Below are 25,769 nucleotides of genomic sequence, written 5' to 3'. Positions count from 1 at the left end.
ACACTGCAGCTTTGGCCCAAACACGGGCAAAACTGCTGAAATCAACGGGCGAGGTGACAGCGACTGCCCTTGATATCAAGGCAGTATTTGAAAAGGAAGACCATGACACCAGGAAGAACATATTTTCCCACAGAAAACCTCCTCACAGAACAGAGAACATCTTTACACTAGAGGAAATATTTTTATCGAACAGAGAAAATTTTTGCACACAACGGATCATATTTACACAGCCAGGAGCACATTTGCACAACAGGGAAGCATTTTACACAACCACAGTGAGGATGTTTCAACGGCAGAATCACAGTTTCACCACAGAGGGAACAGTTGTACAGCAGGGAGCACAGTTACACAATAGGAATTACGTTTAAAACAGGCCCTATCTTTATGCATCAGGAAATACCTTTTCGTAAATGATCAGTTTCTCCATCGTAATATCTTGCTGGTTTGCTCGGCACCTTTTCCTGTCAGCCATTGTGTTCATCCTGATCGTCTCTTTCTACTTTCCTGTGTGTCTTTCTCTGTCTGATACATTCGTGGTGGTGTAAGTGGATTTGCGGAGCTTGAGTGAGCTTCCCAATAGTTGTGCTCTTGTTTAAAAAGTAATGAGGAAGTGAAAAGGTGTTTGGCTACCAAACAACGGTAATAGGCAGTAGAAAAATGTTGCTTCGGAGGAGACTGGCGTTGAAGAAGCGTGCTGGCCTCCTAACCCAGTGATCGATGGATTGAAACCATACTCGGTTTATTTAAATTCTTATTAACACCAAAAAAAACATTTGTCTGCGACACAAAATCACCTCTGAAGTTGCTTCATAGTAAATTTATATCAGCTTCCAGTAAACAATTCAATCTGTAACCAATCTCTCAAATTGTTTTATTTCACACACGGACGCAGCAGAAGTGCTGCAAAAATGCACCAGCCAAGGATTTCCCATTTCTCTCAGCCCATTTCAGGCCATGGTCCGAACGACCTTCCCTTGCTCTCTATCACTCTATGATTATCTGAGTAACAAAAATGAAAACCAATATCTTATCTGGACCCGATACAGTGAAGTTTATACATATTAGCTTCAGTATGTCCGATCTACAGGACACCCTGCAGTAATTCCCATGCTTATTTGGACAGCAGCGTCCTCCCTGAGACATGGACCATGAGAAGGTCAAGATTATCAGCATAGCGGAAACAACATCACGTCAAAGACACGGATAACCATTATTTTGACAGATATGATCGTAAATTCTTAATCACTTATTTAAAATATGGAATTCCATCCCCAATATCACCATGAATTGGGAAGGTTTCGTTCCTTCAGTTTTGCATTAGAGACACATTGTACAAAACACTCCTGTGAGTGTCTCTGGTCAATGAACTGATGATGCTCGGAGATCTCAGCTTTTACTCATTGATCTTCGCAAGAGGTGATCCAGTTTTGATGTTGACTTTTCCTCTGGTGTCGATTTACTCGAATTCCTCACCTGATTTCTCTGCTGTCCAAGGAAGCTCACTCAGCAGAGTTTTCAATAGTAATTTGATTTTTTCCTCACAGGATTTCAATCACCATTTTTCTGAACAATTTGTTTAAAAAATGCTCACAGCCGGCTTGCTTCCAGGAGCAGCGATGTGATAAAGACAATATAATCTGTTATAAAGTGATTTTAATTGAGGGATGACTGTGGGCCCCGACACCATGGAATAACTCCCCCGCCCCTCTCCGAAATGGTGCTTGGTATACTGTACCTGAGAAGGCAGAGGGCACCTCAATTTACCATATCATCTAAAAGCTGGCACCACTAACAGTGAATCATTCACTGATTACTGCACTAGAGCGTCAGCCTGAATTTGTGCTCAGGATTCTGGAGTGAGTATTGAACTCATAACCCCCTGATTGTAAAGGGCAAGAGAACAACTGACTGAATCATCATTCACAGCAAAGGAAAGACGACAGAAGGCATTTCACTCCAAGGAGAGGCAGAAGTAGATTGTTAATTGAATAAATGTCACAGACGATGAGAGATAAACACCCACAGTTGAAAGAGACCGACATTTTCTCACGGCAGGGAGAGAGATTGTAGCAGGAATTTCGATTCCCAATGCTTCTTGTCAACACCCCAGTACAATCTAAATGGTTGGCACACTGCCCGCTAGACTAAAAAACGAAGCTAGAATGTTATTTAATCATCGTAAAATTTTCAATCAGATCGACCCTGAAACATTGATATTCACGGTATTACAGGAAACGTCATAACTTGGGTCTGATATCACAATGATAATTTCATATTTGCTTTCTGCATAACGCGGTCCCATACAAAAACAGGATTTAAACTCGCGTGTGGGAGGCACACTGGATGAGCAGCCTTAAATTCAGATAATCATGGAGTGATTAGCGAAATTATCCCGACGCCACCACCTCTGGAAACCTGGTCTCGGAAGATTACATCAGTGATTTCAGACATGCCTTCCGAAAAAAGCACCGCGTTCACGAAGAACCAGTTAATAAACTGACGACGGAGGTGGGATTCGAACCCACGCATGCAAAGCACAATGGATTAGCAGTCCATCGCCTTAACCTCTCGGCCACTTCGTCACGAGCGCTTCCCGTCTTAAACCTCCTCCTGTACTTTTTTGTATCCATGAACTGCTGAACTAAATGAAAACAGAATTACCTGGAAAAAACTCAGCAGGTCTGGCAGCATCGGCGGAGAAGAAAGGAGTTGACGTTTCGAGTCCTCATGACCCTTCAACAGAACTGATGAAGGGTCATGAGGACTCGAAACGTCAACTCTTTTCTTCTCCGCCGATGCTGCCAGACCTGCTGAGTTTTTCCAGGTAATTCTGTTTTTATTTTGGACTTCCAGCATCCGCAGTAGCTTTTTGTTTTTACTACTGCTGAACTAAATGATCCTGATTGTTTCAGGTCCTGAATAATCATCCAGGTATCTCATGTAGTTTGTCAATAAAATACATTTAAATTTCCATTACATCAGGTCGAAACTGTTGTAAATCGACTGATGTGATTGACTTCAACATGATACCCAACATAATAAAATTAATAAATATTAATTAAATAAATAAAATAAAATAAAATTAATTAAATACAATAAATTAATATTAATTAATAAAATAAATTTAAAATAATTTTTTAAATTTCCATCACATCAGGTAGGAACTGTTGTAAATCGACTGATGTGAATCACTTCAACACTTCAACATGTTTCTGGACAGTGTGAAAACCCATCGCGGAAAGGCCGAAACATACATTCACCTGGAAGAATAAAGAAACTCCTTCCGACTCACTGCAAGTACCGGAACACAACTGAAATGTGGTTTCTCACTCAAGACTGTAACTGACAGCAATCAGCCTCCGACTGAACCCAAAAGGAGAGAGTTGCCGTATTCGATGCATTAGGAGAAACTTTGCGTTGGTTTTCTGTGTTGTGATTTATTCTCCGCAATGATTTCCCGGATGTTCAAACCTGGTCCTGATTTCCCCAACTGGCACCGGCTCGAGCACACGAATTAATGTATTAAAATGCTGGGGGGGGGGGGGGGGGGGGGGGGGGGTCGCCCGGGAATTGGACCCGGGACCTCTCGCATATTAATTCACCACAAATCCCAAACCGAGAATCATACCCCAACGAGTCAGCTGCCACAAAACAGGATTCAACATATCCTTTCATTGCCGCCCACAGGAAATTAACAAAATGCGAAATACTGTGGATGCTGGAAATCTTTTGGAATGTATTAGAAATCCTGGGGCCGACTCCAACCAGTGGAGAGTTTCCCTCCTTGTATAAATTGACTTCAGTTTTGTTGGGTTTCTCAATGCCACACTCTGCCAAATGCTTCTGTATAGTCAACTGTCGTCACTTGCAACTCACGCCTTGAGTCCAGCTCTTTTGTCCATATTTGGATCAAGGCTGCAATGAGGTCGGGAGCTGAGTGGCCCTGGCGGAAACCAAACAGAACTTCAGTGAGCAGGTGATTGGTGGGTTAGTGCCACTTGATCGCACTGTCGAAGACACAGCAATGTGGTTGACACTTAACTACCCTCTGAAATGTCCTACCAAGCTTCTCAGCTGTAACAAACCGCTACAAAGTCACAAAAAAGGGAATGAAACCGGACGGACCAGGTGGCATCGACCTCGGCACCGTCAGTCTCAGCCCTGTCCACCCTGCAAAGTCCCCCTTACTAACATCTGGGGGCTAGTGCAGAAATTGGGAGATCTGCCTCACAGACTAGGCAAGCATCAGCCTGAAATATTCATCCTCACAGATAACGTCCCAGGCTCCACCATCACTATCCCTGGATATGCCCTGTCCCACCGGCAGGACAGACCCAGCAGAGGTGGCGGCACAGTGGTATGCAGTAGGGTGGCAGTAGCCCTAGAATTCCTCAACATCGCCTCCGGACCCGATGAAGGTTCAAGTCATCAGGTCAAACGTGAGCAAGGAAACCTTCTGATTACCACGTACCGCCCTCCCTCAGCTGATGAACCAGTGCTCCTGCATGTTGAACACCACTTGGAGGAAGCACTGAGGGTGGCAAGGGTACAGACTTGCCTCAGGGTGGAGGGATTCAATGTGCATCACCAAAAGTGGCTTGGTAGCACCACTACTGACCGAGCTGGACAAGTCCTAAATGACATCGCTGCGAGACTGGGCCTGTGGCAGGTGCTGAGTGAACCAACAAGAGGGAAAATCACACTTGAGCTCATCCTCACCAATCTGCCTGCCGCAGATGCATTTGTCCACGATAGTATCGGAGTGACTATCACACAGAAGTTGTGGAGACGAAGTCCCGCCTTCACATTGAGGTTAGTATCCATCGTGTTGTGTGGCACTACCACCATGCTACATGGGATAGGTTTCGAACAGATCTATCAACTCAAAACAGGACATCCATGAAGCACTGGGAGGCATCAGCATCAGCAGAATTGTACTCGAACACAATCTGTAAACTTATGGGCTGGCATATTCCCCACGATATCATTACCATCAAGCCAGGTGATCAACCCTGTTTCAATGAAGAGTGAAGAGGGAATTCCAGGAGCTGCACCAGCCTGACCTGATAATGAGTTGTCAACCTGGTGGAGCTATGACACAGGACTACTTGCGTGCCAAACAGCATCTGCAGCAAGTGATAGACAGAGCTAAGCAATCGCACAACCAACAGGCAGACCTAAGATCCACAGTCCTGCTACATCCACTCGGGAATGGTGATGGACAATTAAACAAATCACTGGAGGAAGAGACGCCACAAATATCCCCATCCTCAATAATGGAGGACCTCAGCACATCAGCACAAACGATAAGCATTTGCTACAAGAAGTGCCGAGTGGATGATCCATCTCAGCCTCCTCCAGAGGTCCCCAGCATCACAGATGCCAGTCTTCAGCCAATTCGATTCACTCCAAGTGATATCAAGAAACAGCTGAAGGCACTGGGTAGTGCAAAGGCTATGGGCCCTGACTATATTCTGGAAATAGTAGTGAAGATTTGTGCCCCAGAACATGCCACGCCCCGAGCCAAGCTTTTCCAGTACAGCTACAACACTGGCACCTACCCGGCTATGTGGAAAATTGCCCAGGTATTTACTGTACACAGAAAGCAGGCCAAATCCAACCCGGCCAATTACTTCCCAATCAGTCTACTCTCGATCATCAGGAATGTAATGGAAGGGGTCATCAATAGTGCTATCAAGCGGCACTTGCTTAACAATATCCTGCTCAGTGATGAACCGTGTGGGTTCCGCCAGGGACACTCAGCTCATTACATCGTTACAGCCTTGGTTCAAACACAGGCAAAATAGCTGAACTCCTGAGGAGAGGTGAGAGTGACTGCCCTTAACATCAAGGCCGGATTTGTCTGAGTGTGGCATCAAGGAGCACTAGGAAAACTGGAGTCAATGGGAATCAGGTGGAAAACTCCATTAGTTTGGAGTCATGCCTAAGGCGTTCAGTCATCTCAGCTCCAGGATATCACTGCAGGAGTTCCTCAGGGTAATGTGCTCGGCCCAGCCTTCTTCCACTGCTTCATCAACGACCTTTCTTCCATCAAAAGATCAGAGGTGGGGATGTTCGCTTATAATTTCACAATGTTCAGCACCATTCGTGGCTCCTCAGATACTGAAGCAGTCCATATCCAAATGCAGCAAGACCTGGACAATATCCAAACTTGGGATGAAAAATGACAAGTAACAATCGCGCCACATAAGTGCCAGGCAATGGCCATCTCTAACAAGAGAGAATCTAACCACTGGCCCTTGACGTTTAATGGCGTTACCGCTACTGAATCGCCCACTCTCAACAACCTGTGGGTTACTGATGACCAAAAACTGAACTGGACTAGCCTTATAAACACTGTCGTTACAAGGGCAGGTCAGAGGCGAGGGATTGTGCGACGAGTAACTCACCTCCTGACTCTCCAAAGCTTGTCCAGAATCTATATGGTACAAGTCAGGAGTGTGATGGAATGGTCGCCAATTGCCTGGTGCAGTGCAGCACCCACAACACTCAGGAAGCTTGGCATCATCCAGAAGAAAGCTTCATTGGCACCACATCCATAAACATTCACTCCCTCCACCAGCGACGCACTGTCGAGGAGAGTGAAGCATCTACAAGATGCATACAGGAATTCACCAAGCCTCCTTAAACAACACTTTCCAAACCCACGACTACTGCGGTCGAGAAGGGCAAATGTACTGAGATCTTCATCTGGAGCGCTGTAACCTGCTGGTTCTACATTTCTCTCTACAGATGCTGTATAATTGTTTTGTATTTCCAGCACTTTCTGATTGTTACTATTTCTGATTTTCAGCATTCGCAGTTTGTTGCTTTTGTATCCAGTTTACTTTATGAGCTGTTTTCAGGGGGTCCGGTTGCCTCGAGTCTGGCTCGGCCGACCGAAATTCCCCTTGAGAAGCTGGCAGTGAGCTGCCTTCTTGAACTGCTGCAGCCCATATGGTGTAAGTAGGTCCACAGCGCTGTTAGGAAGGGAGTTCCAGGATTTGAGAGGGCGATACAGTTCCAAGTCAGGATGGTGTGTCGCTCGGAGGGGAGCTTGCTGCTGTTCTCATGCATCTGCTGCCTTTTTCCTCCCAGGTGGTTGAGATCTCGGGTTTGGAAGGAAAAAATAATGTCAGGAGTGGGATTCGAACCCACGCCTCCAGAGGAGACTGCGACCTGAACGCAGCGCCTTAGACCGCTCGGCCATCCTGACTCAATCGCTCCTTTCTGCATAAATGGTTTTTAAATTCCACATTCATCGTCACTGCTTTCAGAAGCTCGATGTGATTTTCCTTTTTTCAGCACCTGTCAGGTTCCTGTATCTGAGTCCCATCCTTCCCCAAGCCGCCGGGGGGTGAGGAGCTTCTCATTGCTGCATTGCTCTGTTTGCTCAAATCAACAAAGACCCAATTCCCGCCCGACCTGTTCCTCACACGAAGGTGTTGAGAGTGTAAGATCTGAGCGACGTGAAGTATCCAATTGGAGACTTACATCCTGGCGACAGGAATATCTCCCCACAGCTGCTTTCGGACCTACTGAATATTCCCCGCATTTCCTGTTTCTGATTTTGTGCTTCATTACAGGAGATATTTTTACTGACAACCCAAAGCTTGTCTCTCGGGGCAGCTCCAGGCACCGCTTTCCTGTGACCTTTAAAGTCGTCTGTTTTCACACTCATCACTCTGCGCCATGGCCTTCAACCCCCACCACCACACCTCCACCATCCCCACCCCCCGCACCTCCCTCTCTGTCCCCAGTACCGCGGCCCACTCCCATCTCCCCTCCCACCTGCTCAGCTCTCAGGTCGTCTTAGCGTTTTTTTTTCGGAATTCGGACGGGCCCGGGGATCACAGATTCTGTGAGGGAATATAAGGGGTTAATCCACATTCACATACAGGGAACTGTGACTCTCTTAAGATGGACGGAAGTTGGTGTCCCTTCCAGATCCACTAGGAGGTCTAGTTACTGGAGCTGGGGGAATTTCTGCCATTTCTATCCCACAGGGAGTGGCGCCGCCCCGTTGTTCCCGCTGGGATGGTGATGGCTAAAGTGAGTGGACTAGAAAGCGGGTGGTCCCCCTGTCTCTCTTGGGCTTGTTTTCCCTCATCCAGCTGTGAGAGGGTGGGGGGTTGAGTTTGTGGGGTGGGGGCGGTATCTTGCTGGTTTGCGCACCTTTTCCTGTCTGTCACTGTGTGTGTCCTGATCGTCTCTACTGCTTTTCTGTGTGTCTTTCTCTGCCTGTTGCATTCGGAGTGGTGTGAAGTGTAATTGCGCAGCCAGGGTGAGCTTCCCAACACGTGTGCTCTTGATTAAAAATAAGTAAGAAGTGAATATTTCCTTGGCTACCGTAAAGTATTCAGCGGCAGGAAGGAATTACGGCTCCGTCGCAGGGCGGTGCAGCGAAGCCCACAGCACAGAAGCCGATGGATCCAAACCATCTTCTGCTATTTTTGTTCTTATTCACACCAAAAATAACCAGCGGTCTGCGACCGAAAAACAGATCTGGCTTGTTCTGTGCAGGGAATTTGTATCAGCTTCTTACTTCCAGTAAACACTTCAATCTGCAACCACCTTCTCAAATCGTTTTTATTCTCACACAGACAGAAGTAGTAAATGTTACAAAAATACACCAGCCGAGTATTTCCTCTTTCTCTCAGCCCATTTCAGGCCATGGTCAGAATGGCCTTTCCTTGTTCTCAATCACCCCAAGATGATCTGAATAGAAAAAAATAACAAAACAAATCTCTTAGGCGGAAACATTGTTGCGGAGATTATACATATTAGCTACAGTATGTCCGATCTATAGGACACCCTGCATTAATTCCTATGCGTATTTGGACAGCAGCGTCCTCCCTGATACATGTACCATCGAGAAGGAGAAAATTATCAGCATAACGGGAAGAGCATCACGTCAAAGACACCGTTAATCATTGTTTGGAGTCCTAAGTTTATTCATTCTTACTCACTTATTAAATATATGGAGATCCATCCCCAATATCACCATGAACTGGTAAGGCTTCGTTCCTTCAGGTTTGCATTAGAGACACGTTGTACAAAACACTCTGTGAGTGTCTCTGGTTAATGAACTGATGATGCGCGGAACTCTCAGCTTTTACTCATTGAGCTTCGCAAGAGTTGATCCAGTTTTGACGGTGACTTGTTCTCTGGTGTCGATTTACTCGAATTCCTCACCTGATTTCTCTGCTGTCCAATGAAGCCCACACAGCAGAATTTTCAATAATAACTTGTCTTTTCCTAACAGGAATTTAGTCATCATGTTTTTGAACAATTTTTCAAAGGAGTTGCACACAGTCAGGTTCCAGGCACAGCAATGTGATGAAGGCAATAGGATCTGTTTTGAATGTCTCCGACATCATGGAATAACTCCCCCACCCCTCTCCGAAATTGTGCCTTGTTATATTTTACGTGAGAAGGCAGATGGCAGCTCAGTTCAACATATCGTCTAAAAGCTGGCACCAGTAACTGCAAATAATTCACTAGAGCGTGAGCTTGAATTTGTGGTCAGGATCCGGGAATGAGTTTTGAACTCACAACCTCCTCATTGTAAGAAGCAAGGGAGCAGCTGACCAAATTATAGTTCACTGCATAGGGAAAAAAGACAGAAGAGATTACACTCTGTAAGGAGAAGCAGAAGTAGATTGTTAATTGAAGAGGTGTCACTGACAATGAGAGATAGACACCCACAGTTGAAAGAGACGGATTTTTTTATCACGGCAGGGATAGAGAGTGCAGCGGGAATTTCGATCCCCAGTGTAGATAACAGAAAACGTTAACTTTGGGTCAAATATTGGACCTGATAAGGGGTCAGAGGCTGACTGACCTTAATGATAACAACTGTATCAGTCGGAGTCACACAGGGAGGGAGTGATCATTTCTGATTCCCACTTGTCTCCCAGGAATGAAGCAGACAGCATTACAACATTGAGAAGCTCAGAGTAACAAAAAAGGGAAACTCTTCAACCGAGTCTCCCTGGGGGAAAAAAGGCAACATCCGCTGTGGTGTGTGAGTATTTTTGGTGCCTATATTATATCTCCACTGCCTGGAAGATGTTATATTTCATTATCACAGTTCAGGTGAATTAGTAAAGATAGAACCAGGACTTCTTCAGTGCTTCCAACTGCTTGAAATTCTAGAAGAGGCAAATATGTTTCACAAATTGCGTAATGCCCCACAGAGGGGCAATAAAGATACATGACTATTTCACTCATAAACCACAATTTAAACCGAAATCCCATTTCCCCTCTCGGACGGATGTGAACAATCCGACCAGACTATTTACAACAAGAGAAGCGGAGTTTTACCCGGAGTCCTGGGATCAATATTAATCCCTCAAACAGGATCTCTGAAACAGATTATATAGTCATTGATCAGGTTGCTGCGGTGGGATGTTGCTGTGCACATTCAAGCAGCAATCTCACTTACCAAGACACACCTCCGCTCCCGCACCATTGTCCGTGAGGTTTTAGGGCTTCCTGAGGTTGTAAAATGTGATGGAAAAATTCAAGTTCCTCGCTCCCTGCCGCCCGCTGCCTCTCATCCTCCAGCTCCGCCCTTCTCTAACTCCCTCCCTCTCTCCCTCGCAGTCTCCCTCCCTATCTCCCTCCCTGGCACTCCCTCCCCCTCCCCGCATCACCCCGTCCCGCCCCGCCCGTACCCCCTCTCTCTTTCAAATCTTATTTCCTGTCATGGCGCTTGTCTCCTCCCCAGGCTACCCACTGACCCCGGCCTCTGGGACTCTCAGGCCGGCCCGAGCTCTTTAACCGGCTCCATTCACAGGAAAATTGACTTCACTTCCCACAATAACATCCGCGCTCCCTGTACCCCACTACCCACAAAACTGAAATTCAGGTCAATGCTAACATGAAGACTGCGGGCTGCGGGTTCCGCTCCTGCCGTTTGAGACAATTCGTTATATGTGTGTACAGTGAGCAGAAAGACTGAACTCACTGTCATTCTGCTTTAACAGGACTAGTTTGAATCTATTGATATATTGGCAAATTGATAAATGAACTGCATTTGAAATTTAACCATATCAGAAAGTGCTCTAATATTCAGTTGGTCTGTCAACCACTGGACTGGTGAAAGATCAACTCCTGTATCAAATCAGTAAGATATGCCGCCACCGAGAAAGAGGTTTAACAGAGAGGGTAAAGCCCGGTTGATTGGATTTGGTTATTGTTAACAACATCATCATGGGACTGATTTTTCATTGCTAATATTCCTCAAAACTGATGGAAGAATTTGCAGCTGGGGAAATATAGAGAATGCAGGGGTGACTGGATTCTCTGTGTGTCAATAGCAGTTACTGGTAACTGACCGGTGATGGGGTTCTAGTATTCAACAGGAAATCGTTAATCGTGAGAGGAAAATGTTCTCAATAAAGGAATCAGCCTCGTTTCAGTTCCCTCCAGGTTTCGCTTATCGTTATGAAGATGGGGAGGAGAAATTAACTTTGATTGTTAAGAAAAAATAGAGTGGCTGATGATTTGTTTCGTCCAGGATTAGCAAGATGTGAATATAGCAACGGACGTAGACTGTTCTCCACTCAATCCTGTTCAGCTCATGACTAGTCTATATCTGAACTTCATCCATCCACCGTGTTTTTATAATCCTTAAAATAATTGCGAAACAAACAAACAATAAAAAACTATCAGATGCAGTTCCTAAATGTTCGAATTGACCCCCCAGGTTCAGAACCATTTTGCGGGACAGGGTTGCAGATTTGCACGGCCCTTTGTGTGAAGAAACCTTCCTGATATCACCCTAGATCGGTTTAGCTCAAATTTTAAGTTAGGCCCTCTTGTCTTGTAGAAATGGAAATCGGAAACTCAGCCCCTATTGCTCGCTCTCTCTCCTCACCATTCCCCTGAATTTTTCTGCTCTCTGTAACTCTAGTTGGCCCTTGAGCTCCCTCCAGGAGCTGCTTAGTTCCAGAAATTAAATCACAACTCGGTCCCTTCATTTAAACCAATGACAGCTTCTTTAAGGAAGTTCTTCATCCCGATTTATCGAATAATTTGATGGAACATACGAACAAAGAGCAGAGGTTGGTCAAGAGGTTTTCTGATGTTGCAGGGATGGGGTCAGACTGAGAAACCATGCCTGACGGTCGAGAATACAGGACGACGAGGCTGCGACAGATTGAGACAGATTAGACAGTGAGAAACAGTTTCTATTGGTGCAAGGCACCGGTTTTAAACGAATCAATGGGGACATGAGGATTAATCTTCCTTGGTGAGTGGTAAGGATCTGGAATGTACTGTCTGGGGTAGGTGGTAGAGGCAAAATAAAATCGGGGCTTTCATAGTGGAACTGGACAGCCACCTGAAGATAAAAGTTTACATGGCTATGGAGACAGGGCTGGGGACTGGGATAGCTGAGTTTCTGCTGAAGCATCTCAGGAGAGTCAGAGGGCCGAATAGTCCCCTTCTCTGTTGTAGCAGAGTGTAACAGTATGTGTATGTGTGTGAGGTTCCACTTTGTCTCTGGAAAAAGGTTTGAGTGTAGAATTCATTGTTCATCTGTCGGTCTCTGTGGATTAATTCTTTATCGCTTTGTCCCTGGGACAGGATTTGTTTTCGGGATTTATCGGGGATCTGTCAGTTTCTCATGATGTGCCTGAGTGTATGATTCATTCTGTATCATTCTGTCCATTGAATACTGTGAGAGTGTGTGATTCAATATGTATCAGTCAGTCACGGATGCCAGGCCTGAGTTAATGATTCATTCTGGGTCTCTCTGTCTTTTGCTCACAGTTTGAGTATGAGATTCATTACGTGTATGTCAGTCCCTGAGACACTTTGCAAATCTGGATTCATTCAAACCAGAATTTACCTCACTGAAAGTGGGCGATTTGTTCCAACGGGTAAACTGTCCGACAAGATCCTCCACCTAGAATACTTCATGGAACATTCTCTGTTTATCCCTTATATTCATTTTCCCTCCTATACTGATTTAGAATTCCCTTAATTGCAGTTTATCTAATCGTCTCAGTAGCTCCAGGCGATAGTTGGCCTGTAACTGCTGCCGATTCAATGGAAATAAATTAATTAATCATGTTTCCTAAATTGTATTTCATATTTGCATTTCTATGTCTGCCCCATCACATCACATCACAGATTCCTCACATTGGCCTGTTTCCGCGACACCGACAATGTGAATTTCTTCCGCTGTGTTGCGGCCAGTAGATGGCAGCACATTCTGATATAGTGAAGTTGACAGATCAGAGAAAACAGAGGAGACTTGTTCATGTTATTCGGGAAGGGACAGTTGTAGAAATACTATGGATGGAGATGAGCTCTTCTTACATGTATTATGTAACAAGCAGTGGTTATCGTCTGTCCCGCGATACGAGGATGACATCCACTCAGGGCCGTGAGTTTCTGCCATGGGCCTTCATGAGAGTGAACAGGCCGATTCTCGGGCCACAGACCTTTGGACACATGGGGACAGGATGTCCCACGAGGTAGTGAGATCCAGAGTGCAGGATTTGCTTCCTGTTACTTCTTCTTAGCCGCCTTTCTGCCTCATCATTAAGACCTGGGGAATCACAGCGCGCTGCAGCTTGGGGACAGGTTTTGGTCATTTTGAATGGTGAGAAGCAAGTTCCTCGCAGTCATTAATATGAATGCTGCAGCGTTTGAATTAACGTTTCAGAGTGTCTTTGGAGCATTTTCCTTGTCCTCCCCTGGAATGTTGTCCATCTGAGAGTTGAGGAAACAGGACTTGGCGGATGCGACGCTTTTCGATTATCCGGACACAGTGTGCAGTCCATCCAAGTTAATTTTTCAGGAACAAAAACAAAAATACCTGGAAAAGCTCAGCAGGTCTGACAGCATCTGCGGAGGGGAATACAGTTAACGTTTCGAGACCGAATGATTCTTCATCAGTTGAACAGTCATGCGGACACGAAACGTTAACTGTATTCCCCTCCGCAGATGCTGTCAGACCTGCTGAGTTATTCCAGGTATTTTTGCTTTTGTTCTAGATTTCCAGCATCCGCAGTATTTTGCTTTTATCTTAATTTTTCAGGAGTTGGGCCGGAATGCTGGTGGAGCTGCCTTCAAGAACGACACTACAGTTTGTTCGGCAGTGCTCCCACGGAATCTGGAGGCTGCCGCGGAGACATTGTGGATGGAATTTATCTACCGCTCTTATGAATCGCCGATAACGTTGCATTTGACCCGTCAGCCGTTGTCTTGTGTGTGAGAGCGAGACACATACTTATCTACCCTTCTCTGCTCCGTTTTCCCTGAATTCAGCCTCCCAAAATCTTTCATAATTTTAAAGACCTGTATGAGACCACCCCCCTGCCTTCATTCTTCAAGGGAAAAGGTAGACATCCTGAAAACCATGTCGTGTCTGTTTACCAATTGTTTATTTTTTCATAGTGTATGGGCGTCTTTTGCAACCCCAGCATTTGTTGATCATCTCACATTATCCTTGAAGTTACGAGTGAAGCAAATTACTGTGGGTCTGGAGTCACATGTAGGGCAGGCAAGGGAAGGGCGGATGATTTCTTTCCGTAAAGGGCATTCGTGAACCGGGTGGGTTTTTACTACAATCGATGACAGTTTCATAGCCGCCATTACTGGGCTTGGGTTTTAATTCCAAATTTCGGAAATATTTTAATTTAAAACTGGTCTGTTGGGATTTAACCCCGTGCCCGCAGAGATTAGCCTGGCACCTCTGTATTGTTAGTCCAGTGACAGCAGATTCAGCTAATGATCGAGCCACTTCATGGGAAGATTGGAATTCTCCCAAAGCATTTTATTAAACCGACTGATGCACAACTTTTGTTCCAGTTGGACACATGAATAATTTAACGAACCTGATCAGATAAACAAAGTGAGTTAGAAATTAATGCACAAATTAACAAGAGCAGACACTTTGAGAAAGAGCCCTGCCATGTTAGGAAGGAAAGGCAGAACCTTCAGCTGACGAGTGAGACCGCGGTTTTCAGGAAGTTAAACAGATTTCGATATAAAACGACCACGGCAGGACTCGAACGTGCAATCTTCTGATAACCTCTTCAAATACCACCGAAGTCAGACGCCTTATCCATTAGGCCACGCGGTCAGGTAATACTATGCTGGAACTGATGCTAGTGCCAAGTAAATAAATATCGTGGTTGTATATTTTTCAGTTCGATTTTTGGATGATCCGCTGAATCCCAGATCCATGGCCTCAGGGTCTGAGTTTGATTCTGTGTCTTTCGTTGGAAAGTAAGGATTGGGAGATCGGGAACTCTGTTCCTATTGTCCGCACTCTCCTCATCATTCTCCTGCAGTGTTTTGAATCTATCTCACTCTCTGCCTCGTGGCCTCCCCTCAACTGCTGCAAAGGCAGCAGACACATGGGAACACCAACACGTGGAAGTTCCCTTCCAAGCCGCACTTCATCCTGACTAGGATGGAGATCGCCATTCCTTCACTGTCGCTGGTTCAAAATCCTGGAACTCCCTTTCTAACAGCACAGTGGGTGTACCAACACCACAGGGGCTGCAGCGGTTCAAGATGGCAGCTCACCGCCTGTTTCTGAAGGGCAATTGTGGATGGGCAATAAACGCTGGCCTAGCCAGCGACGACCACAGCCCGTAAATAAGTAAATCAGCACCCACAATATTGTTGTCGTCGTTGTTATTTCTGTGTAGGTATTTACCTGGATAAGGAAACAGGTTCTGATCAACCCTTTGACAGACAGCCGAGATTGCGTCTATTAAGCCTGCGAGGTCAGACTCCAACGTGTGCAGGGAATGTGGAAGAGCGAGAAGGAGGGAACATCCTGTGTTGGATAGGTTTTCTTTAAAGAAAACAATGGTTTGCTTTTCTTCAACTGTCCTGACAACCACAAGATTTCAGAACGACGCGTGACAACCACTGAAGAATTTCTCAAGTGTGTTCCGCATTTTGCTGAAATTGCTGAAATTTCCTACCGTTTGTTTCATATTGTCAGGCTGCATGTTCCTTCAGACAGGTTTCCATCTGGACACATGGAGTGAGCGGATTTGTGAACGTCAGTGGTTCAGGGGTAGATTCCTCACTGGTCAGACTGGACTTCTGGATCCGTTGCTTAACATCATCTTTTCGCGTTCTGAATCCAGTTCCGGTCTCTGACTCATTCATGTTTTTATTCGTGAAACTGGGTTTATCTTGGCGTTACAGATCTAAGATAATTGACAAAAGAATAGCAAATACTGTCTTTCCGTCTCCCCTTATACAAGTTTACAATTCATAGTGCTAAAGACTAATAAGTAGGCAAGCAAAATGTGAGCAGAATGTAAATTGTTTATAAATGAATAAAGATAGCTTGAGATGGTGGACAGAAGTTTGGTAGATACAATAATGTGGGAATATGTGAGGATCACCACTTTGGTGGGTTAGATATAAAAAAACTAATATTCTTTAAATGAAGAGAGATGACAGAATGCTGTGCTGCAGCGAGATTTGGGTGTCCTTGTACAGGTATCACAAAACAAAGCTAGGTTGCAGGTACAGCAGGCAGTTAGGAAGGCTAATGAGGTGTTGGCCTTTATTGAAAGGGGAATGGAGTATAAACTCGGGCAGTCTTGTGATAACTAAAGAGGGCGTTGATGATACAAAACTTAAAGTATTGAGACCTGTTTAGGTCTCCTTCTTTGAGGGGAAATACGCTTACATTTGAAAGAGTGCAGATTTGCTCTGAGAAGGCGGTGGTGAGCTGCCTTCTTGAGCCACCGCTGGGAGTGTTAACATTGACTTTGGTCCTCAAGCCCTGGATTGAAATTTGACTCTTTTTACTTGCGGCTCAGAGGTGTGAATGTCACCAACCGAGACACCCTGTGCAGAAGTAATTTATCAGGATGAATAGCTATTGTTGATTTGTTAGGAACTAAAAATACAAAGATGACTGAGAACAAAGGTTCAAAATAGCAAGATGAAGCATTTCAATAAATAACTCTGCAATGTTTGCAAAGAAACAGCATTTTCCCCGAATGAGTGGGGACGTGGTTTGATTTCATTCAGTTAAAACTGATTTCTATGTGAAATGACCATGAATCAATCTCAACATCAGCAATTTGCATGGATCAACCAACGAATCCATGTCTCCCAAGTTCTCTGTCAAGTGATTCTAGTCCCTGTCTTATACTATGGACAGAAGATTTAAGGTTGCTGAGTGCACTTGCTAGTTAAACTAGGTAACTACATCGGATAGGTTCAGATGGATGTTGCATTGTGTGCTGTTAAATAATTCCGTTAAATGATGGCCAATTGCCATAGGAAAGTGGGATTAGAAAGCGCACCTGGGTGGCATGGACAAGACGGGCCGAATGGCCTCCTTCTGCACTGTAACTTTTCTATGGTTCTATTACTATGAATGTTTTGTTCCAGGAAACTGCCACTTAGTCACATCCTGCCCCAGGAAATTCCAACGCTTACTGCCCTGAGAAACTTGCTGCTCACCATTTGATGATAGTCTTCACTATCGTCCATGATTCTTTATGGGATCATTGAATCACAGAACGTAATGAGAACATTCGGCCCATCTCGACTCGGCTGGCCCCCTGAACGAGAAGCTCACCTGCTGCCACTCGACACCCTTTTCCCTGTAACACTGCTCATTTTTCATTTCAGATCAAGATCAAATTCCCTTTTGAAAACCTCAATTGTCCCTGCCTCCAGCACACTCTCAGACACTGCATTCAACATCCTAAACACATGCTGCATGAAAAAAAAATGTCCTTAAAAAGTAATTGCTTATTTCGTAAATTAATTTAAATCTGTGTCCTCCTGTTCTGGATCATTCCATCAATGGAACAGTAAAACCGTATTTACTCTGTCCACACATCTCGTGATTTTGAATACCTCTGTCAAATCTCCTCTCAATCTCCCTCTCTTCAAGAAGCACATTCCCAACTTCTCCAATCATTCAATTAAGTTCCTCATGCCTGGATCTATCTTGTGAATTTTTTCTGCATTCTCACTAATGCTTTCACGTCCTTGCTAAATTGTGTTGCACAGAATTAGATACGATACTCTAGCTGAGGCCGAAGCAGTGTTTTCTACAGGCTTCATATAACTTTATTGTTTTTGTACGACATGCTATATTGATGAAGCTCATGACGTTGTCTGTTTTACTGGTCATTCTTTCAGCCTGTCCTGTGATGATAAATGGTTTATGCACATATAAACCCGCATCCCTCTGTTCCCGCAATCCCTTTGGAATTGTAACCTTCGTTTCGTGTTGCCTCTCCATGCTCTTCCTACAAAAACGAATGACACCAGGTTACTCTGCAATAAATTTCACCAGGTAATTATCCGCCCATTCCATCAACATTTCTAGATCCCTTTGGAGTTCTACACTACCCTCTTCACAGTTCACAGTGCTTCTAACTTTTGTATCATCGGCAAATGTTGGAATTGTGAGCTTGCAACAAGATCTGGCTGATGAATTACAGGAAGGGCAGGGACCATGACACTGGACACAAGAAATAGGAACAGCAGTAGACCACACGGCCCATCGCGCCTACTCTGCCATTCGATGATATCATGGTTGACCTTGGGCCTCAACTCTATTTTTCCCCCAGTTCCCGATATCCCGCAAGTCCCCGAGAGACCTGGAGAGCTCCACAAGATAACTTTCTCCAGTCCAAAATGCAACAGTTCACCACAAATCATTGGTTCCCGTCACTCAGCTCATTTCGTATCTGTGCTGCTATTGTCCCTTCTATTCATTGAGCTCTAACTTTCCTCAGAAGTCTTTTGTCCAGCACTTTATCAAATGCCTTTTTCAAGTCCATGTAAATCACATCAAGGGCTTCACCCTCATCAAAATTCTTTGCTGTCACATCAAAAAAAAACTAACTGAAGTTAAATAACACGATTTGTTCTTACCAAATTGTTAGGAAGTAGAGAGGTTTAAATAAGTTATACTGGTAATTGCAATTGTTAGGAATGAGTTTTAGCTTTAACGTTTAAGTTTGATTTGTATTTCTGTATGTGTGTTAAGAAAGGTCAAATGGAGTTTTAGTTTCGTTTTAAAAAGGTGCTTGCATTTCTATTCAGGTTTACGACTTAGGAAGTTAAGCAAACACATCAGTCGAAGAATTGGGCTGATGCCTAGCAAGAGGGAGGCAGAGAGGCAGGTGTCTCCCCCCCCCCCCCCCCCCCCCCCCCACCCCGCCCCGCACCAGAAGCACACAAAGAGAAGGAGAGAAACACCAGTTTTGATTTGGAAGCTGCGGACCTCGGTTGGTTTTTGAAAGTTGCTGCCAAGAGAGACTGGAAAAGGGGGCAGGTAGATAGTCCCGAGCGAAAGAAAAATCCCAAAATCCAGGGGAGTGGAAGAGGGAAAAGACCAAAGCAGACCTTCTGGTCAAAGGAAGGATCGGAGCCTGGAACAGGTCCCGTTAATGAATTTAAGAGTGAGGGGCAGAGGGAATGGCTTCATGCTTCAGAGTTGAAGGCACAAAACCTGCAGAAAGCAGATTTTAAGCGAGAACAATTGGCAAGGGGAAAGAAAGCCAAAAGAGACAACTGAAGGTCTTTACATCTTTGTCATGAGCAGGTGAAGCAGTAGCGTAGTGTTGACACCTGAGTCGATGAGAGAGAGTGCTTGGAATACAGCTTGTATGCATGTGGTGACCCATGGGAGAGGAACATTGTAAGGACAGTTCAAAACCGTGGAGGTGAACTCTTGTGGAAGGCGTCGGAGAGAAAGGATGGGTTTGGGGGAAGATGCCAAGGCGGCGTGTGGAGAGCAGAGATTGGAAATCCTCGTGTGAAAGGAGGAGTGCAGTGAAACTGGTTGACTCACGGCTTGACAAGCTTCTGGGGGGAGTTGAGGAGAGATCCATAGCATCTGGTTATGGTGGTATCTGTCACTTGGTTTCAGGGTCTGGTGTGCCTTACCACAGGGTTCCTATTGATACATGGATTGTGTAATTACTCTGAAAATTAAATAATAAAATAGGTTTTGCAATTTGCGTTACAAACATGTCTCCACCTGTAAAGTTATAATTGTGGGTGAAAGAGTATTGTATCATGGTTCATCTTTTCTCGTTGAATAGATGTTTTATTTATGCTTTGCTAAAAGTTGATCAGCTGACTCCTGTGACTCTGTTCAGTAGCTACTTTCCTCGTATTTAAACTAACAAATAAAAGTTAGAATCTATCAAGCTGGGCTCCACTCTGGGTTTAGGATTGTCCCGGGGTATTCACAGCTGGGACCATAACATAATCTATGCTGGTTTTACTTATTAAGGTGCATTTTCCCGAGGTAATTTTCATGTTGTCGAGAATTTTCCTTTCTGAAAGGTAGCTCACCACCCAGGTTAAACTGGCTGCCCTGTAGTTTCTGGGCTTATCCTTACACATTTACTTGAACAAGGATGTTACAATAGCAATTCTCCACTCCGCTGTCACCACCGCGAGTCTAAGGAATATTGGAAAATTGTGGCCAGTGTCCCTGAAATTTTTGCTCTCCTCCCTCAGTATTCTGGATGCACCTCGTCTGCGTCTGGTCCTAAACAATTTTAAGCACACACAGCCTATCAAATACCTTCTCCTGAAAATGTTTAAGCTACCTTTACACTACCTTTACACTAAAATATCGATCGAGGTGAAACGGCTCACTTTCCGCTCAGTACAACTCCTAGAACACAAACAAAATAAGATCAAAACAAATTCACACTATGGGGCTCCCAGACCTGGCCGTCTCAGAGAAGTTTACAATTCTCTCAGAGAATACAACAGCCGAATGCATTCATCCAGAAAATGGGGTTGTCTAATGAGTGTGTTCGGGTAACATTACAGTGCGATTAAGTGGGCAATTGTTTTTTTTTTTCAAATTGCCTTCATTTCCTTCATGTGTGTTTCATTGATGAGTTCTCTGCAATGGTGGGTCCAGTTCTCAAACTTACCCCTGATATAAGCAAACCGCCCTACCTAGACCGCAGTGAGTTTTAGACAATACACTGGGCGACTTACACGACAAATAACAACGCGTCTGAGATTTGAAACAGAGACTGCTCACATTCTCACTTATGAAACGTCCCATGGCGAGAATCAAACCGCGAGACCAATAATGTAAATGTATGTATATAACTCAGCCAATATAGACATTCATTGGCACCCAAAATATAACAGCCATTCTTTCAGAGCGCTCTAGGTAAAAGAGAACATTGAAGAAATACACCAGGCAGTGTCTAGGCCAGGCAGTATCCATGGAGACGGCAAGAAAACTCAAGTTTCAGTTACACTCATTCTCTTCTTGGGATAAATTAACTCATTCTCTTATTAGGATAAATTAACCGTCCGATTACATGAGCAACAGTTTCTTCATTTACTCCACCCGTTTTGCAGTGATAATTTCCTTATAATGACTTCTCAGGTTCTAAAAACTCGCCCGGGTTTAAGTAAAACCCGCCTTTTCGCTCCTAAAGAAATATGTATTACAAATGGCAACACACGAAGGCTCTTTCGGGATTTGAACCCGGGACCTCTCGCACGACCAGTTAACGAAAATCCCGAAGCGAGAATCATACTTTTGACCAACGAGCCTTCCACAGGTAAGCGAGATATCCGCTATGTGCATTCATTGTCCTCCAGAGTGCGTCAACACTCCTTTTGGATTTCTGTCGTAACACCAGAAAACAATTAAGAATTACACCTCATGGCAGGCAGCAGCGTGGACAGTGAAAGAGTGTTCACGTTTCAGGTCGATGACGTTTCATCAGAACTCAGCAATGCTAGAATTGTGATCAGTTTTACACTGTAACTCCTGACACCGAGCAGGAACAGGAACTCGGCACCCACTCAGTCTGCCGGTGCGTGCGCCGTTCCTCCCACCGCTGACATCCTCGTTGTTCAGCCGTTGACGGTCGCCCACTTGCTGCCTCCCAGTCACTCCCCTGCTCCCGAATGCCAGGTGCACAGACCCCAGACCCTCGCCGCCTCGCTCACGGCGCTCACCACGCCAACACTTACGCCGCACCGCTCGCTACCCGACTACCAAGCCGCTCACCTCCCACTCGGCACCTCCCTCCTGACCCCTGTCGCCGCCCATCTCACCACAGGAACTGAGATGGTGACAAGCAGAACAGCAAGTGAGGCGGTGAGGGGTAGGGAGCAGGCGGAGGAGCGGGAGGTTACTGAGGCGCCGAGCAGTCCGGCAAGCGAGACGGTGAGCAGGAGAGGGACAGTAGTTTACATTTTCAATGACCCAGCTTCCACTGCTCTCTGGGGAAGATTAATCCACAGATTAGTGTCCCACTGAGAGAGAGAAAAAAACAAATTACCTTCTGTCAGTCTGAAATGGGGGACCCCGATATTTTTAAACGGAGTCACCTGATTGTAGAGTCCCCCACAAAAGGAAACATAGTCTCAGCAGCCGCCCTGTCAAGTCCCCTCAGGATTTTATATCTTTCAATAAGATCACCTCCCATTCTTCTAAACTCCAATTGGTATAGGCCCAACCTTGGTCTGCTGCACCGTTCCAATGAAGATTAACTTAAGCCCGAGGAAGAACACGGTCATCTTTCAACTCGGCACCCTACAGGTTTCAGGGCTCACACTGAGTTCAATACTTTTAGATTATAAACACTGTCCCTATTTTGTTTCATGTGTTTTTTTTTTGCTATTTCGTCTTTTCCCTCATTCTCTATTCTTTCTCTTTGCAATTGAACGTCTGTTATCCAGCCATTCACACCTTATCTGGGCCAATCGCTTGTTTATTTCCCTGTTCCAATATAATTCCCTGTGGCTTTTGCCCCGTGATACTTTTTTTTTGTCATTTCATCTCTCCGGGCACCTACACCATCACAGACCTGCGCTTTTCTTCAACCTCTTCCCAGCCCCCGACTCTTTCACTTCTTCAAAACCTATTACATTTCTACCTTTCCTCAGTTCTGCTGGAGTATCATTAACTTGAAACATTAATTCGTTTTCCCTCTACAGTTGCTACTGAGTGTTTCCAGCATTTTCTGTTTTTGTATCATAGTAAGCTCCTTGTCTGATAACAGATCCCTTTAAATTCAATAATCTGGACCTGGTAACAAACCACATTTAAACAGACATAGTCATACCTGCAATTCAATTTCGATTCCCTGAAAGATGACAATATTTTACAGTTTCCAATCTGCGCCAACGGGATCAATTCTCACGCCGGCTTCTCACACCCTTCATGCTTTACAGAATGTAGGACTGATTTCTATCCATGAATCATAGAAGGATACAGGACAGACAGAGGTCATTCCGCCTTTGCTGGGTCTTTGGCTGAGCGATATAATTACTCCCAAATCCAAGCTCCCTCCCCATATTCCTGTATTGTATTTCCTTTCAGATATTTCTCCAAATGTATTTTGAAAGTTATTATTGAATCTGCTTCCACCACCCGTCCAGAAAGCTTCCATTTCACAACAACACTCAGTTTAAAATACATTCTCCTCATCTCTCTCCTGACTATTTTCCCAATCAGCGTCAAACTGTGCCCTCTGGTTAGCGACCCTAAAATTCGACGAAAATTTTAACAAAATAGATTCCAAATATTAATTTATCCAAATCTGAACAATTTCAACAACAGCACCGCGATTGAATAAAACTTCCCAAAGCGCTTCGAAGGAGCTCCGTCAAGCAACATTCGACACTGTGTCACAAATTTGGGCAGCTGAACAAAACCTTGGTCAAAGGGATGGATTTTAAGAGGGCCTTAAGCGGGATGGGTCGTGGGGGTGGTGGTTGGCAATTGGGGCCGTTTCTAGAAGGAATTTCAGAGCTAAAGGTTGCGACAGATAGAAACGAGGCCGCCATTGATAAAAAAAAATGACAAGCGGAAATGAATAAGAGACCAAGTTTGGATTCAGAAAGAGAAAGGGAAATGTCTGGGAAAAGAACAGAGAATCTAGTCTGGCAGTAGAGAAATCTATCCCTGGGCTACTAATGTTCACACAGCCGCTCATTCCATGAGTCCAATTGGAAACCTGTCTGAAGGATCATTCAGTCTGACATTCCCAGTGTCTGATCTAAAGCTGTAACAGGAGATGTTCCTTACAGCTGTGATAACCGTGTTGGTCTTGATGTTCAGGGCTGTAGACTCACATCATTCTTGTTTCGAGCTGTCCGTCAGAAACAGTCTGGAAAGATGACAGAGCAGTTATGGGAAATAGTGTTATGCTGCATGTCACTGATGCTCGTTGGCGAAATATCACAGAATCACTGCATTGTTATGGCACAGAAAGAGGCCATTTGACCCATCTTTTCTTCACAGGGTCTCCGAATGAATAACTCTTGAACCATTCCCCCACCTTCTCCCCGTAACCCTACACATTCTTCCTTTTCGGATAACATTATAGTTGCCTTTTGAATGCTTCAGTTGATGCTGCCTCCATCACACTCTCGGGCAGTGCATTCCAGACTCTGGCCACTCGCTTCAAAATAATAATTATAAAAAAATCTTCTGAAAACAATTCGCTTCTTTTACTAATCACATATCATTTCGATCCTCTCACGAGTGAAAAAAAAAATTCCTCTCTACCCTGTCCAGAATTCTCATGATTTTGAACACCTCTATCAAATCTCCTCTAAACCTTCATTTTTCTAAGGAAAACAGCCCTATCTTCTCCAATATATCTTCATAACTGAAGCTTCCCATCCCTGGAACCATTCACGTGAATCTTTTCTGCACCCTCTCCAGCACCTCCACATCCTCCCTAAAGATTGCGGCCCAGAACCGGACGCAATTCTCTTGTTGAGGCCGAACTGGTGAATTATACAAATTCAACATAGCCTCTTGCTCTTGTACTCTATCCCTTTATCAATAAAGCCCAGGATACTGTATGGTTGATGAAACACTCTCTCAAGCTGTCCCTTCAATGATTTACGAACATAAACACCCAAGTCCCACTGCCTCTCCACCTCCCTTAGAGTTGTACCCTTCATCTATAATTGTCTTTGCAAGTTCTTCCTACCAAACCTCTCTCCACTGAACTTCATCTGCCACTTGTCTCCCCATTTCCACCAACAGGTCCAAGTTCATTTGAAGTTCTACACTATCCTCCACACTCTCCACAATGTTTCCAAGGTTTGCATCCTCCGCAAACGTTGAAATTTTGTCCTGGGCACAAAGTTCTCGGTCATTGATATTTATCAGTAACAGCAAAGGTCCCAACCCTTCCGCCAGGCCGAAAAACATCCATTTACCACCAATATGTCCTCAACAAAGGAATGAGCCTCGTTTCAGTTCCCTCCTTTTGGTTATGAAGATGGGGAGGAGAAATTAACTTTTACTGTTAAGAAAAAATAGAATGGGTAATGATTTGTTTGGTCCAGGATTAGGAAGATGTGAATATAGAAATGGACGTAGACTGTTCTCCACTCAATCCAGTTCAGCTCATGACTGTTCTGTATTTGAACTTCATCCATCCACCGTGTTTTTATAATCCTTAAAATGTTTGCAAAACAAACAATCAAAAACTATCAGACGCAGTTCCTAAATGTTCGAATTGAACCTCAGGTTCAAAACCATTTTGCGGGAAAGGGTTGCAGATTTGCACGGTCCTTTGTGTGAAGAAACCTTCCTGATATCACCCTTGATTGGTTTAGCTCAAATTTTAAGTTAGGCTCTCTTGTCTTGTAGAAATGTGGATCGTAAACTCAGCCCCTATTGCTGACTCTCTCTCCTCACCATTCCCCTGAATTTTTCTGCTCTCTGTAACACTCGTTGGCCCTTGAGCTCCCTCCAGGAGCTGCTTAGTTCCAGAAATTAAATC

At 44.7% G+C, this 25,769-nt stretch overlaps 3 non-coding genes across 3 annotated transcripts; all 3 read right to left on the bottom strand.

Annotated features, from left to right (window-relative positions):
• Window positions 1-2,500: 2,500 nt before the first annotated feature.
• On the bottom strand, window positions 2,501-2,582 carry trnas-gcu (transfer RNA serine (anticodon GCU)). Its single transcript has one exon. It is a non-coding gene; the product is annotated as a tRNA-Ser (tRNA).
• Window positions 2,583-7,133: 4,551 nt separating this feature from the next.
• Window positions 7,134-7,216, bottom strand: trnal-cag (transfer RNA leucine (anticodon CAG)). Its single transcript has one exon. It is a non-coding gene; the product is annotated as a tRNA-Leu (tRNA).
• A 7,797-nt stretch (window positions 7,217-15,013) lies between these two features.
• Window positions 15,014-15,103, bottom strand: trnar-ucg (transfer RNA arginine (anticodon UCG)). The gene is given in 2 exon segments: window positions 15,014-15,049; window positions 15,067-15,103. It is a non-coding gene; the product is annotated as a tRNA-Arg (tRNA).
• Between the last annotated feature and the right edge of the window lie 10,666 nt (window positions 15,104-25,769).

This window comes from Cetorhinus maximus, chromosome 31, assembly GCF_964194155.1.
Source record: "Cetorhinus maximus chromosome 31, sCetMax3.hap1.1, whole genome shotgun sequence".
Taxonomy (NCBI): Eukaryota; Metazoa; Chordata; class Chondrichthyes; order Lamniformes; family Cetorhinidae; genus Cetorhinus; species Cetorhinus maximus.
This window is presented reverse-complemented; position numbering and strand designations above follow the sequence as displayed.